Source organism: Zalophus californianus, chromosome 17 (assembly GCF_009762305.2).
Source record: "Zalophus californianus isolate mZalCal1 chromosome 17, mZalCal1.pri.v2, whole genome shotgun sequence".
Classification (NCBI taxonomy): domain Eukaryota; kingdom Metazoa; phylum Chordata; class Mammalia; order Carnivora; family Otariidae; genus Zalophus; species Zalophus californianus.
Window position 1 is genome coordinate 38465180 of NC_045611.1, and position 17393 is coordinate 38482572.

Sequence of the window (17393 nt, forward strand, 5' to 3'; positions counted from 1 at the left end):
GATAACAGTTGAATAAAAAACAACTTTGAAATAACCTTTCTGCAGGCATGTATGAATGTTAAGCCCTGGAGCCTAAACCAGCCCGAATGCCATGACCTCCTGGTCTTTGACGCCAGCTGCACACTTGGCGGGATGCAGCCCAGCATGGAGGCCCGCCCAGGGAACCTGGCCAAGGCTGCACAGAGCAGACAGGAGTGTTTCCCAGCCTTCACAAGGCACAGGGGACCTCACGGAGCCAGGAGCGAGAGGAGCCCCCAGCCTGGGTTCAGAAGGGAAGAAGGTCACTGGAAAGAGTGCAATTTAAATCGGGAACCACTTTTCCCGTTTGGGTTTAAAGTAGTTGTGCAATGCGTTTGCCCATGTGGAAATGACAATTTCACATCCAGGTGTATTTGCTGTTATTGGATTCACTGCTAGTTTGAGAAAGGAATTCTGGGAGAAGATGGGGCAGCTCATGTTCTTTCTATATACATGGAGAGATAGCGTTGAGCCTCTGAAATACATGTGCCTGGGTAGGTGCCACATGACTTAAAGAAATAGACATGATGTGGGGGCTGTTATTCATTCCATGATAGGAACGCATTAAATAGCCCTGAACCCACTGGATTTGTTAATCTAGCCAGTTTTTTTTTTTTTTTTTTAAGTGTGTTTGTGCTTGATATGCCTCATCTTCTCACATTCTGTGGCAGGTGGGCCGTGTAACCAGCTCTGACCAGGGAGTGGTGAACAGAAGGGGTATACATGACTTCCAGTCTCAGGCATTTGACTGCTAGTACAGGGCCCTTCAACGCCCTCTCTTCCTCTGATAGGAAGACTGACAATTTTCAAGACTAAATACTCAGCTCTCCTGGGTCCTGAGTTTCTATGGTGCACGGAGCCCCCTCTGCTGGCCAGCCCTGGAAATGCAGCAGCATGGGCTGTTTGAAGCCACTGAGCTTTGGAGTCACCAGTGCGGCTCAGTCCAGCCTATCTCCGTTGATTCGGCAAGGCACTGCTGTATTCCCCTGAAGGGTGAGAGGAAAGGAAGGTGCATTTGGAGGACCCCACGAGTGCAGAGACCCCCGGTGTGGAGCTGTGATGCCCATGGGGAGACCACCTCCAGTTGCTGTTTCTTGCGGATACATTTAGTTGTTCACATTTCATTTCTATTGATCAACACCAATCAAGCTGTAAATTTAATCATTTGTCTGGTGGATAGTGATTCTGTCCACAGGATCATCTCTTTTATAGCTAACTCAATACTGCAGCGGGCTAATGTCATGTTAAATACAGGCCCTTTGTGCTTGAAAAGAAAGAGGCACCTCCCGGGGCCGACTGCAGGTTGAATGGAAACGATGTGTGAGTGGTGGGCTAACATTGTGCCAGATCACTCCAGGGACCAGGAGCTGGGGAGCCATTTGCCATCCCCAAAACCAGACCCCTCTGCATATGTGCAGTCAACCAGGTTTCTGCCGGAAGCAACTGGACCGGCATGATGCACACAGGAAAGAAGCAGGCAGATGTGCTCTGGGGAACTGCTCTCCTGGGCCGCCTGCATTCTGCACAGATGGGCAGCACCTCACACTTGGAAGAACAACACTATGAGTTCTCCTCGGGACCAAGGATTTCCAGGAAGGAAGTCATGGGTGAGGCTGGGCGTAACCTCCCAACAGAGGCCAATGGAAGTCAGACCAAGGCCAAGGTGGAACTGGGGTCCATGAGAGGCAAAAACAAATCCTTCTGACCATGGACCCCTGCTGATTCAGTGCCCTGGACTCAAAGGAAGGAGAAGTGAAGGGTGCACCTGTGCACCCAGAAAGCAGATTGACAAAGACCTCCATACATGCTCCCTGAGGTCCCGCATGTGGCATTCTGAGATGGTGACAAAGAATGGGCAGGTTGCATTGAATTTTGTGGGATGTATACAAGCCAGGAAGAACAAAGCAACCACCCAGAATGGAAACCATGGGATGGGGCTCACCACCCAAACCACCTTTTCCCTTGGATTTTGGTCCGAGTCCACGGCAGACAGGGGCTCAGGTATGAGGACAAAGATGAATATTTTGATTTGAGAAGAAGGGATTGCAGGTGATTCAGGAGCTCTGGGCCCAGGCTGTGAAGACTACCCAGTTAGCTAGAAGGGACTGTGGAAGTATGGGTCATCGTTGCAAATAACGCCAAAACAGAAGGCAGGAGGGGAGAGGAGGGAAGTGATGGCAGGACAAAGTCCACCCCAGCAGGAGATTGCATGGGAGGGTGGGCAGGAAGAGGGCCAGGGGAGCAGGCATGTTGGAGAGAGTGGGCCACACCCCAGACCCAGGGGAGCGGCCCTGCGTTCTGCAGTCGTGATAAGGGCTGCCCCTGGTTGGCAGCACCCCGTGGTGCCGACCCATACATGTCCTCCGGGCAGCATTTCAGGGCAAAGCTTTGCAGGAAGGACAGGAGTCCTCAGAGAAGTGACAGGAGGTGACATGACCAGAGGTAGAGGCATTCTGACTTTCAGTTCTGTGTCAAGCCCACATTCCTAACTACAGCTCTGACCCAAGAAACAGAGCTCCGTCTGACTGATCAAGACTGGGCTTGGTTGGAATATGATGAAGTGAGCCATCTGTGAGCTGAGCTTGTGGCTAAGGGGCTCCTTGACACTGGCCGGTGAGGGTCTAATTCCTGCTTATCTCTGCACTGCTTCCCCACACAGGCTCGCCCCCATGTCAGATGGCATCAGGCATCCATGTGGCCAGCATTTCAGAGGGTGCACCCCCTGCTTTTTCTGGATAACAAGCGGCAAGAGGCTCACATGTGCGGGCACACATCCGCGCAGCAGCCTCCTGCTTCAGAACACTTTTGCTTTCTTTGCAGTGAGTGATGCAGCAGTGGGAGTGGCCCAGCGCTTGGGGGAACTTCAGTCACCCTGGACGCACGGTGGGACTGCTGCCCCTCAGGACTCCCTGCTTTCTTTTGCCAGAAAAAATCTTTACCAGGTGCCCACAAATGCATGGAAAACCCATGACCAATAGGAAGGACCCACCCTCTCTTGTGCCTGCAGACACAACATGAGGTCAAGTCCAAACACAACACCAGCAGGGACCCCTTTTAAATGACAAAGAACCGCAGAGCACTAAAAATATATATCAAGTCAGAAAACATGACTCTACACCAAGTCTAATGTGCCACCAACTCACAGAAACCCAATGAAAATCAGATTTGTTCCCTGCACTTGATTTTTTTAAAGAGGCAAGTGATAAGTAATACTCTTATCAATAAGTGATAATCTTAGAAAACATGGGTGATTATCTTTTAGATTTTGAAGTTGGGGAGGATTTCTTAAATAGCCCCCAAAAGTGGTAACTATAAGAGAGGAGATGGATGATGGTAATGAAGAGCATTTGTTTGTCAAAAGCTACCATAAAGAAAGTGAAAAGAGACTTACAAAATGCAACCAGTAAAGGATTAATAACAACAACATACAAAGAACTCCTAGAAATCAGTAAGAAAAGTACAGATGATACAATGGAAAAATGGGCAGAAAACATGAACCACAAAAAATATGGCTGGTAAACATAAAAAAGGTGTTCAGCCTCACCTCACTAGTGATAACAGAATTGCAATTCAAATCCATAATAATTACGGCCACTCAGTTACCAACAATGTGGAAGTTGGACAATACCAGGTGTTAGGATGTGGATCACAAGATCTCTCAGGCATTCACTGTGGGAGCATAAATTGGTGCAACCTCATTGGACACACTTTGCCACTGACTCTCAAGATTGAACATTCCTGTTACCCTATGGCCCAGCAACTCCACTCCTACATGGCAAAAGTCTTGCTCGTGGGCACCAGGGAACATGTACACAAAAGCTAATGGCAGCCCCATTCACATAACCTGGAAACAGACAAGTTCCCATGGACAAGAGAATGGATAAATATGCTGTAGAATATTCTCAGAAGGTAATATTACACAAGAGCCAAAACAAGTGAACTACATCTTATTATCTATTACTTGAAAATAATAAGCCCCAAAAGATTACATAACAGTATAATATTCTTTTTATAAAGTTAAATCCCACCTAAAGCCAACAGATAGAGGATGGGGGGATGGAGGGATGGGGGATGGGGAATGGGGGGTGGGGGGATGGGGGATGGAGGATGGGGGATGGAGGGATGGAGGATGGGGGGATGGAGGGAGGGAGGATGGGGGGATGGGGGATGGAGGGATGGGGGATGGGGATGGGGTGGGGGATGGAGGATTGGGAATGGGGGGATGGAGGGATGGGGTTGGGGGATGGGGGATGGGGGATGGAGGGATGGGGTTGGGGATGGGGGATGGAGGGATGGGGATGGGGGGTGGGGGTGGGGGATGGGGGATGGGGGATATGGGATGGAGGGATGGAGGATAGGGGAATGGGGGGATGGGGGATGGAGGTGGGGGATGGAGGGATGGAGGATGGGGATGGAAGGATGAAGGATGGGGGATGGGGAGATGGGGGATGGAGGGATGGAGGATGGGGGATGGGGGATGGAGGGATGAAGGATGGGGGATGGGGAGATGGGGGATGGAGGGATGGGGGTGGGGGTGGGGGGATGGGGGGATGGGGGATGGGGGGATGGAGGATAGGGGGATGGGGAGATGGGGGATGGAGGGATGAAGGATGGGGGATGGAGGGATGGAGGGATGGGGAATGGGGGGATGGGGGTGGGAGGATGGGATGGGGGATGGGGGATGGAGGGATGGAGGATAGGGGAATGGGAGGATGGGGGATGGGGTGGGAGATGGAGGGATGGAGGATGGGAGATGGGGAGATGGGGGATGGAGGGATGGGGGATCGGGGGTGGGGGATGGAGGGATAGGGGATCGGGGATGGGGGATGGAGGGATGAAGGATGGGGGATGGGGAGATGGGGGATGGAGGGATGGGGGATGGGGAATGGGGGGATGGGGGTGGGGGATGGGGGGATGGAGGATAGGGGGATGGGGGATGGAGGGATAAAGGATGGGGGATGGGGAGATGGGGGATGGAGGGATGAAGGATGGGGGATGGGGGATGGAGGGATGAAGGATGGGGGATGGGGGGTGGAGGGATGAAGGATGGGGGATGGGGAGATGGGGGATGGAGGGATGGGGGATGGGGGTGGGGGATGGGGGATGGCGGGATGGGGGATGGAGAGATGGAGGGATGGGGAATGGGGGGATGGGGGTGGGGGGATGGAGGATAGGGTGTGGGGGGATGGGGGATGGGGAATGGGGGGATGGGGGATGGGGGTGGGGGGATGGAGGATAGGGGGTGGGGGGATGGGGGATGGGGGATGGGGGATGGAGGGACAGGCTCTTTATAAAACCTATAGATGGGATAAAACCATCTAAAAAGGAAAGCAAGAGAGTGATGAATATGAATAGGGTATGGAACCATGGTTACCTTGGTCGGAGGAGGCAGAGAGATGGGGTGAAGGAGGAGCCCACAGGTGGGTGTAGGGCATTATCAAGATCTTAGTTTTCAAATTCAGTGGTGAGGTCGGGTACTGACTACATTATTTTGAATGAAGGAGTGAATAATAACACACTTGAATCAATGATGAGAGCTTATCACGAACAAGGATAGTGATCAATCAGTTCAGCGCAGGTGAGGTTAAGAACAAAAGAAGAAAAGACTGAGTCTCATCAGGGATTTCTATTAAGTCAGAAAAGTAACATTCAACTTTCCCTTTCTACAGCCCCCAAGACAAACTCACACCTACCTCAAACTCCTGCCCAGGGGGTGCAAACTGAAAGTTCATGAGCTACCTCCGGCTCACAGACATATTTTGCTTGGCCTGCACAAGGATGTTGATTATTATTTTACAATGTCAGGAGTTCTCATATAAAAATTCAAATTTCTGGCTTCTCTTGAGAAAATCATAATATGTCACCACAGGGGGCCCACATTCCTATGTGGTGACAATGGATGGGTGCCAAGCAGCTGTCCCCTGAGAAAGAGCAGTCTCCCCACTTCCCGACAAGCCCCACCACTCTCTCGCCCCACCCAGCCTGCTTCATGCAGGTGCCCAATCTGTGAGCACCTGGGGGCCGATGAGCGCCCCCCCCCCAGGAGGCCCCTTGCCAGCCTCCATCCTGCCTCACCCTCAGCAGCCTCTGAGAGCTATGTCCACTCTCCTGGCCTTGCAGGGCCAGAAGGGACTGCAACCACTCAGAATGCTCCCCAGAGGGGGATGAAGCAAAAGACGTTTTAGGGTTAACCACTTTCCATTCCCAAAGCAGGTAATTGATGTTTGTGTAGAACATGTATCCAGTTTTCGATTTAAGAACACAGTGAAGTTAAACTGGATTGCAGATAACCTGAGTTTTCTTTTCCTTGCAAATGTTGATTTTTCAGTGCTTTTTTTTCAGTAAATTATAGTATACAAAATTTTCCATTTTGCTTTGGGAGGTCTGCAGTATGTCTACAGCACAATCTATCAACACACTCTTATCTACGCAACCGACTAATGCCCTGTTTGCAGCCGAACATCATCCTGCTCCCTAAATCCCAAAAAGCTTGGTATTGTTCAAGCTCCTCTCCAATGACCCAGCTCTAAGCCCCTCAATGGTAAAAATTTGATCCCACCAAACACCACCTCCCACAGCTTCTCCAAACAGGGTCCTAATGAATGTGTGCTTTTAACTCAAGCAGACCACAGTCGCTTTGAACGTTAATTCCCATAAAATGGAATGTCAGTCTTACAGGGAAGGCTCTCCTTTATCAGCAAAAACTGATTCCATTTGACTGATTAATTGTCCTTAGAACTGTCAAAGGCTTCCAGACTAGCAGTGATGGCTGGGAAGGAGGTGGCCATGCAGTGTTGCTACATGGGGCACTCCTGGGCTGGGGAAGCCAGATCACAAGTGCACATATAATTAATTCAAATCAATACAGCGAGGGGTTCAGGCTGAGAGACATTAAATTATGTTGTTCAAAAAGAAGATGCTGATCTTCAGCTAGTCCGCTCCACGCTGCAAATAATAGAGTATTTTTAATTTGTGCAGCAGGGATGTTAATCTTTCTTGGTGTAATCCAGTCCTTGGGGAACACCATAAATATGTGGCACTGAGTGGGTGAGGCTCCCTGCGGAGGGCACTCAATCAACCCAACCCTGGCTTCCCTGTCTCTCTTTATGTCAATCTCTCAACACTCAATTAAAAAATACATGATAAGCTAATGGATGATGGATAGATGGATGGATGGATGGATGAATGGATGTGGAGGCAGCTACAGAAATAGAAATTTTCAAAGACTGTCAGACATACATACCTCCAACCATAAACAGTTTATGACTTCTAGATTTTACCTGAGCCAGTAGCACCAATAAATCCCAGAGGAATTACTCATGTCCCAAAAGGAATTACTTTAGAATTCCCTTAAATAGCAAGCTCCTGCAGCATGTTTAAAACAAGGTTTGAATCTTAATTTTATTATACAGAGAATAGAAGCACGCGCATAAGTGCATGCACACACACAGAGGTTTGGAAGGTTATACACCAGGGTGTTAAGGGTGTCTCCATGGTGGGTGGGATTGATTGTGTGCGCTTTAGTGGCTGACTGTAAGGCTCAACTTTTCCATGATGAACACTTCTTTTGTAATAAAATACAAGTAATAAAATGTTTTTAATTAAAGCAATTCTCACACACAAAAAGGATGATTCATGTATAAAAATGTAACTTCCCAGTGGTTTTCAGAAGGACATTTACTCTAGGAAGGGGCTTTCTGGGAATGTGATGCTTTTCACACCTGGCTCCCTGGCGGCCGAGCATGCAGCAGGTCACTTAGGTGGGAGCTTGGGGTTCATCTGAGGTGGGTGATCTACCACACCCCACCACCCCAAAGAAACACGGGATAGGTGGCAAGCAGGACTCAGAGGAAGGGGAAACTAGGGATACAGGGTGTCCTGGGGGCCATGGACCATGAGGTCTGCAGAGTCTGACATTAGCTACTGTTATCCAAATTCAGACTCAAACACACGTTGGTTATTATTCCACACACAGCTCTGCACAGGACAAAGAGCTGATTATGGAAGGATTCCCCCTTCCACAACTCATTAAAGGAGGTGGTGGTCCAGCAGAAGGGATGAACACATCCACAGTTAACTGGAATTCCAGTTGGACCAAGATAAGCACAGTAATGGGGTAGAAGGGGACCCAGGGGGGGAAATAATTACTTGTGATGGGGTGTGGGGGAGGGAAGCAGGGGCTCATCAAATATACATGGAGTTGAATTGAAAGGGCATTTAAGATGGGCCTTAAGAGCCTTCCCTCCCTCGCCCTGATGCTAGAAGAGTCCTATTAGACACAGACACGGTGGGATTTCCCCTACGAACACCAGAGTTGCTGTCATTTGGGCAAAAGTCGGTGCTTTCTCACAGCAGCTGTCACCAGAATTGGAGGCATCTTCCCGAGATGTGTTGAGACGTGGGAACAAGAACTGTGGGTCTCGGTGCGGCTGAGCCAAAGGCAGCCCATGTGGAGTGTCAGAGCCCGCTCAGGAGTCTGGATAGATCTCTGGACAGGGCCAAGACACGCAGCTATGCTGAAAGCTGAGTCAGCCACAGGGAGTGGCATGTTCTGAGCCATTCCACGCAGGCGGGGCCTGGGAGACAGTGCTGGGCACCTGTCATGACAGAGTGCTGTGCTGCGTGAATCAGAGGGCACCCGTCACGATGGATGTGGGGGAAGCCAGGCACACCACAAAAGTAACAAGGAAACCTCCAGTCAAAGAAAACTCGAGCACCAGCTCTTCTGCTCCTACCTTTGCCAGATCCTCACGTTCTGTGCACACAGAGTCCCCGGACAGCAGAAATGGGCCCAGCGGAGATTGTGCCACTGAATAGGCAGATCAAGGTCAAAGAGATGTGTTTGTTGACCATGCTAAAAACTAAAATCAGTCAAATAAATGAGAAATTTGCCATTTCTTCCTAAATTGTATGAGATGGGGACAAAGAAAATGATCTATCAAGCAGGAAATATTTCAGCAATTGGTTTTTATTTATTAAAGAGTTGTATGGCATTTGGCATGCTACCATGTACATTTTCTATAAGATAGAAATTGTAGGAAAAAGTCTACTAAGACCAGAAAGATCATGAATAAAGTTCCCAATTTCCCAATTTATGCCACTGGTCAAGCCTGAAAGGGAAATTTTCACTGCATCATTGACAAACACTTTTGGAGATAATTATTCCATCATTCCAATTTGGGGGCATCTAATGTGTTCCCACATCTAAGTTACTTAGGTTATTTAAACACAACCTGTTGGTGTGTCATGGATGGAACAGATGCTTTTTGCACCATGCAGACCTTCCCTCAGCCTTCTCAGGCTTTACCCAGCTGTGGTGGACACTTCCAGATGCTGGCCAAGGACCGTTCTCAGAGGCTTGGCCTGTGTCCTCTGCTTTTCCACCCAGGGCTTCCACTAAGCTGTAGCACCTGTTCAGTCTGGAGCAGTCACAGTGGAAGCACAGTGGGGTTGGGTGGCTACCGAAGGATCCCATTGGTCCCATGGGAATGCCTTCCTCCCCATTCTCTGGTGGATCATTCTCAAAGGCATTCTGCCTACTTCTTAGTGTACAGCCAAGTCCCGTTGCCTACAGAAATGACCTAGATAGAACATCCTTTATTGTCTTTTCCTCCTTCCAGGCTCGCTTTCTGCTCCCTGCCGTCCACTTTCTAGAGTCATCCCCAAATAAATTGCCTCCACTCAAGTCCTTGCCCCAGGCTCTGATTAGGACTCAGAGCTTTGCAGTTTTGGGCTGTCCAGCAGCCATTCTTCCTTTATAACTGGATTTCCTTGGGAAATTACTATGCTCTCGGTGTGTGCAGCTCTGTGGGAGGTGGATCCGTGAGGGACCCACAAGAGAAGCAGCTAAATCTGCCCATTCCCCACCCCCTAGGCAGCCTCAGGGCCACTGGAGCCCCTGGAGGGAGAGACAGAGGGTAAGAAGAACAGTTTGGGGCCACTTCCAGGTGGCAATAGTTTTATGTTTACTGGACTGTCCTTGCTGTATAGCTCCGACTGTGTCTTCTGCTGCCCACTGACCCAGCTCCTATGCTGCACCTGCCTCCCATGAGCCCCTGATAGCTTTTACCAGCCAAGAGATTCTCTCCAATGGAAGATAGCCAAAGTCAGGGTTCCATTGCTGCCACCCCAAATCCCAGCTGACATAGCCAACCCAAGCCAGGCTGACAAGGGGAATTTATCATGGTGCAAGGTAGCCTCATGGAACCCAAGGGTGGAATTTGAGCTTGTGCTTCAGGATGGGGCTAGAACAAGATCCTAAAAGCCAGGACTATCCATTGCCTAACACATCCCTTTGCTCAGGGCCTTGCAGCTGGTAAAAGACATTCCATTCTCAAGTATATAAGTTACACATCTGGCTGCCCAAGGAGAAGGTGTGTACTTATCTCTCTTTCTCAGTGCCTCTCTGTCTCTCCCTGTCTTTGTCTCTCTGTCTGTCTGTCTGTCTCGCTCTCTCTCTCTCTTTCTCTCTCTCTCTCTCTCTCTCTCACACACACACACACACACACACACACACACACACACACACACACACAGAGCCCTATGCAAATTCCCAGAGAAGGGCTGTGATTGGCCCAGTTTGGGTCAGATGACTAGCCCTAATCTAATCAAATGTGACAAGGAGCTGGGGTTATGTTATCCAATGTGCCTTCCAGCCCCATCCCCTTCTTTTGGTGAGGGAATGGGGTGCCATTGTGATCTGGGAAGATACTGTAATGGATGTCCTTTATATCAATGCTGCTCACACTTCTCTGTGCTCACAAACTACTGGAGGGTCTTGTTAAAATGCAGGTCCAGGGTAAGGCCTGAGAGTCTGCATTTCCAACAACGTGGTGCTGATGTTGCTGTGCACACTCCATACTTTGAGTAGCAGCACTACAGTATCAGCCAAGGAGGACCCTCTTCAGCCTCACAGAGTAAGCACCCATCCCTCCCACAACCAACAAGAGAAACCACTTTGCTACAGCAAAGATTATGAGGAAAACTTCTTGCTGGTTGAGATATGATAAGGAGTGAGTTGTCAATGACATTTTCATGGGGCTTTTTTTTACACAGGGACATTTAACACAGCCTACAAACCAAGCCATTAAACCTCCAGCCAAGTAATTACTTTCATCGAGTAATGATCAAGTCAGACCAAATCAGACCCCAGCCCTGAGCCTCACCCTCCCATCATCTGCCAGGGATTGTGACAGGAACATCACAGATTAATTAAAAGCAGTTATTTTACATTTTGTCACAGCACTTGTGGGACAGAGGCATCAAGTGGCCAAGTCAAAGTGGTCTGCTTCTTTTGCCCACTTTGCCCAGTCCCTGGAGCGTCCTCGCCTGTCCTTCCTCTTGTAAATCTCATTTCTCTCCAGCTCTGGTGTCTTCTGCCCTCACCAGTGAGGGTTCCCAGCCTGCACGGTAGCACACTTGTGCCTTGCATACCCCTGCCACACCTATACCTTTCAATCCCCCTCCCAAGACCTAGTCTCCATTTGTGTCTGTCCTCTCCTGTCCATGGCTCCAGCAGTTACCAGTAGCAGACACTCCTATTTCAATTGCTCTTCATGGCTGTGGTCATATTACCCTTCACAGCCCCGTCTTCCTACTAGCCAGGCAGGAGATGACCAAGGTCTCAGGCTGAAACATCCATGGGGTTTGGGGCAGTATCCAATTAGGGGAGCAACTCAATCTCAGTGGAGACCCTATAAACTGGATGCTGCAGAGAGTCTGTCTGTGAGACTTCAGGGGGACCAAGGAAAATCACATTTGTCACCATTGTCCAGGGATGGCACTGCAGGGGCAGGGCAACCATGACACCTGTTGCTTAGTATTTCCTATCACCATGGTGCCCTGCCCTTCTGTCCGAACCCTGCACACCTCTCTTCTGGAAAGGGCCACCCAAGGCAGGTTTCCCAATACAGCCAGACCCAGAATTGGGCCCCACAGTGATCTTGCAGAACTGATGGAGTTTACCCTTACTCATGGGCCTGGCACTGGAGCCAGGTACTGGCTACTCTCAGTGCCCACACTCTAGAAGAGTCCACAGCCCCCCTTAGGAAAGCAACTGCTGGGAAGGGAACTCTGTACCCCTCCAGAGAAACCTCCTCTCAAGTTCAGCAGTGTGGTCATGACTATAACAAGTAATAGGGGAAACAGCTCATGTGAGGAAAAGTGCAGGCATGGCTAGATCAAGGATACAAACATCATCACCAGGCCTGATTCTCCCTCCACCTCCCAGCTTTGCTTTCCTCAGGGCTGACTTGGGTCCTGGGCAGGTCTCTGTCTGTGTGGTGACTCACAGGGATTATGCCCTCCACTTTGGTAACCAGTGGAAAGAGACCATCTCTCTCCCTAAAGCTCCTGGGGTTGTCTCTCAGTGATCTGTCTTGGGTTATGTGCCAAACTGAGAACCAGTCACATGGCCAGGGAGGTATGACACTCTCATTGGCCAGGGATGAGTCATAACCTCTCACTAGAAGTAAGAACTGAGGGCAGGACAAATATGCTCTCCAAGAGGAAGTTGAGGGCTGCTAACAAAAGAAACAAATTTCAATTTGTCTCAAACAACTAAATTCTGGGGACAATGCATAAGTTCATATAATTTCAGTTATTATATATATTATCACACTAAGCAGTTATCCAACATGCTCAAGGGTAAGCCTATCTTTCAGATTAAAATGATGGGATCACACAAAAACCATACCCAGATCACTGAAGGTCATGGGTTGCCCCAGATGCAGATCCTGAGATGAAAGAGCAAAAGTAGTCTGTTTGGGAGGTCATGAGATATCAATAGTGGAGGTGAAAAGCGAGACAACCAGTAAACTGTGTGTTATCAGACTCATTACCACCATGGGAAACTGAAACTAATCCCACCAGAGAACTCTGGGAGATGGCAAATCACACCTGAGTTATCCCAACCAGGGGTGAGAGAGCTGGGGTATTTATACACCAACTCTTGCCTGCTGATTCTCAGAGCTTCTGGATTGCTGTGCCCAGTGACAAAGGAGCCCTGAGGCAGAGAGATACAGATGCTGGCTATTGGAAATGGAGCTGGCATACACTAAGGTGGGAAGGGTGACTGAAAATGGGCAAGCAACCAACAACATTCACAATCTCCAAAGACAGACTAGACTGAATAGACTGAACTACATGGTCTTGGAGGTCCTAGAGTCATTTGAGAATCTTGTGATCCCTCCAGCTCTATAATAGGAATATCATTTACCGCTGTATCAAGCCCCGTACAAAAATATAGTTAGTAGAGATTTTTGATAGATAGAATATTAAGTAAAGTCATTTTATGAGGTTTAGAAGTTAGAAATGTCTTCTTGAAGAATGATCCTTTTTTCCTCTTTGATATTACTCTTACTCAGAATTTCAAAACATTTTATAAATAACGTGGTCTCTAAGCCACCCTGAGAAAAGAAAACTGAATTTTAGGGTTTTTTTTTCTTAAAGTCTATTTCTTTTTTTAAAAGATCCGAACTGGTTGCATAACCTCCTGGAAACAAAGTAACTGATGGATTGATTTTTGCACTTTTAGCCCAATTGTTCTGACTGTTGATGAGAGGCCACTATGGCACATACAGGATTTAGCACCCCAATTCTACCTTGTCCAGTCCCCAGAGCTGGTCCCCAGAAGGAACACTTTGTTCCCAGAAAGCCCAAGCCAAAGGTTTGATCATTACAAATCATCCCAACTGCAGGCCATTAACCCTGCATGCACAGGGCTCTTTACTCCTTTAAGGGGTGATTTAATGCTCATCATCTCACATGACCCTGGGAAACTGGAGGATAGACCCACTCCACAGATGGGCTGACCTTCATCCAGGTGAGATGAGGTACCAAGGTTGCTGGAAAATGTGGAAATCAAACTTGATTCTAAACTCTAGCATGAAGACCGTTCCACCATACCACTGGGCCCCAGATGGTTGGTTTCTCTTGCATTAGTAAAATTATTAGATCAAGCCATCTGAAATGCCATTTTTATTGGTCAAAATGATCAAATTGCAGCAAACTTGCCATTTTCATAGGTCAAAGATGTCAAATCTGAATGTTATCAATTTCACATGGTTCAACCTAATACAAAACCATTTGGGAACCTGATTCTAGTGAGCAAGAATATCAGAAAAACCATTATTACTACCATCTCAAATAGGAAGACTATTTTAATAAAAAAGATGGGAAGGTGACTATATCACAGTGTGAGACATTGTGCTTTGTGAAGCACTTGCTTTGCTCTCTGTATTATGTTCACCAGACCTGCTTTGGGAGCCAGGGAACCATGTCAGTCTGGAGTCCCCATCTGACAAAGAAATGCCAGGGAAGCCCATCCTGGGGCCACTGCCACAGAAATCCTGTGCTCCAAGTATAGAGCTCTGCTTTGATGGTCCCTCCTCTGTTGCACTGCCTCCCCACCTATACACTGACCCAGGAGAGGGAAGGGTGGAAGGTATGAGGCTGTTGTCACTGGGTCCCCAGGAAACAGCTTGGCAAAGCATCCAAGGGGCTGCACAAGTTGCAAGGACGTGATCTGCCTGCAAAGCCACCCCCACTGCCTGGCAGAGATGAGCAAAGTGGATACCACAAGGGAGAGACTCCTCTGATGCATCTCAAGGCAGAAAGCTACAGGCTGAACAGACGTGATGACTCATAAAACCCACAACTGTTTTGAGACCAATTCTTTTTTATGTAAAAAAGAAGAAAAGAAAAAAAAATATGTCTGTTTATTCTTTCTCTGCACTGAGCTTAATATTTAAATAAAGCATTTTTATGAATGGGCCCCACAAATCATCATCTTTGCTGCATTAGTTCTAATTGCATTATTGCTTAATTGCAAAGCAATAGAGTGTGTAATTTGGGAGCTGTAATGCCTGGGGGGGGCAGGGATGATTTAAAATTTTCATGCAAATCCCAGAGTTCAGAAAACTGAGCTGAGAACAGCAGCAAGGGTACAACTTCCCTCTCCAGCTGGCTTCTTGGATATCTCAACTCTCCATGTCAGGGAGGCAGCAGAGAAAAAAAAACTCTCAAAGGCGCCCCATGCTACCCTGGCAGTAAAACCTCATGAAGAGATGTGAAGTTCAGGAATGGTATGTCATCCAGCAGTTACTGTATGCCTGTCGCCAAGTCACATGAGCACCAGGGACACTCAGATGAATATGGTTCGTTTCTGACTGCAGGAGAGCTGGTCTAATGAAGGGAAGCAGACATGTAAACAGAGCTCATTGATGGAGACACATGGAAGAGGTTTCTTAAAAAAAAAAAAAAAAAGGAAGTCTAGACTCAAGTCTCTAAAACACAAAGTTAGATTTTAAAAAAGGAGCAGTGAGACTAGTTAGATGCTTACTGGCACTTGCTTCTTTTGGGTGCAACTGATCTGTTGAAAAAGTGCTCCTAAAGAAGCCAGTAAGGGAGTAGCGGGGAAGCAGCACAGAGAAGGGAGAGGGCAAGCAAGGGTGTGATTCTCAGTGAAGTCCCAGATTCAGCCTGATCCCTTGGGAAGCTCTGAAGTATAAGTTACACCTCAACGTTTGACCTACCTCAAGGCAAAGATGCTGGTCTTTTCTTCCCCCAGAACAGGCAATCATGTTTATGGGATGCTCCAAGTGAGAAAATATTCTCTACCTAGAAAGGAGGAGGCTCTGGTGTTCAAAAACATCCCACAGAATGTTTCAGGTATGGTCTGTTAGCCAAAAGCACACAGATGCTTGGGGGAGAGGTGCATGTGGTGGATGAAAGCAACCCAAGAGGATCAGGGTTGGCCAACACCCAGTCTGTAACCCAGAAGGACTCAACTCTGACAATAAGATATGGGTGGATGATTTGCCAAACCATGCCTGGACATAAAACCCCAAGCACAACTGACCACTTACCTGCTCCCTTTCCAGTTAGTGCAAGTCCTCCAACTTTGTTCTTCCTTTCCAAATTATTTTAGCTACCTAGGACCTTTGCACTTACATATAAATTTTTTAATTAGCATGTGAGTTTCTACAAAAAACGTCTAGGATTTTTATTGAGATTATGTTAAATCTATAAGTCAAGTTGAAGAGAACTTACACCTTAACAATATTGAATCTTCTGATCCATGAACACGATATGTCTCCACGTTTATGTGAGTCTAATTTCTCTCAGCAGTGTCTTATAGGTTTAAATCTACAGGACTTGCACAACTTTTGCCAAACTTATCTGTAGGTAGTAAAAACTTTTGATGCTATCATAAATTGCATTATTTTGAATATAAATTTCTCATTATTGCTAGAATAAGGAAATGTAATGTGCTTGCTCATATTGATCATTTTCTTGCAAACTTACTAAACTCACTATTAAGTTCCATAGCTGTTTTTATTTTTGTAGATTCCTTATAATTTTCTACATAGATAGATGCTGTCAGCAAAGTAATATGGCTAAGCTTCTTCCTTTACTAATTGTATGCTGGCTTTCTTTTTTTCATGCCTACTTGCACCAACTACCACCTCCAGCATAGAAGTGAATAGAAGTGGTAGGAATGTACATACCTGTCTTGCTATTAATCTTATGGAATAGTATTTTCTCTTTCACCATTAAGTATGATGTTAGCAGGTTTTTCACAGAAGTTCTTTATTGGATTGACAAAATTGTGTTTTTTTTTATTATTATGTTATGTTAATCACCATACATTACATCATTAGTTTTTGATGTAGTGTTCCATGATTCACTGTTTGCGTATAACACCCAGTGCTCCATGCAGAATGTGCCCTCTTTAACCCATCACCAGGCTAACCCATCCTCCCACCCCCTCCCCTCTAGAACTCTCAGTTCGTTTTCAGAGTCCATCATCTCTCATGGTTCATCTCCCCCTCCGATTACCCCCCCTTCATTTTTCCCCTCCTGCTATTTTCCTTTTTTTTTAACATATAATGTATTATTTGTTTCAGAGGTACAGATCTATGATTCAACAGTCTTGCACAATTCACAGCGCTCACCATAGCACATACCCTCCCCAATGTCTATCAGCCAGCCACCCCATCCCTTCCAACACCCACCACTCCAGCAACCCTCTGTTTGTTTCCTGAGATTAAGAATTCCTCATATCAGTGAGGTCATATGATACATGTCTTTCTCTGATTGACTTATTTCACTCAGCATAACACTCTCCAGTTCTATTAATGTCATTGCAAATGGCAAGATTTCATTCCTTTTGATGGCTGCATAATATTCCATTGTGTATATATACCACTTCTTCTTTATCCATTCATCTGTGGATGGACATCTTGGCTCTTTCCACAGTTTGGCGATTGTGGACATTGCTGCTATAAACAAAGGCGTGCACGTGCCCATTCACATCCCTACATTTGTATCTTTGGGGTAAATGCCCAGTAGTGCAATTGCTGGATTGTATGGTA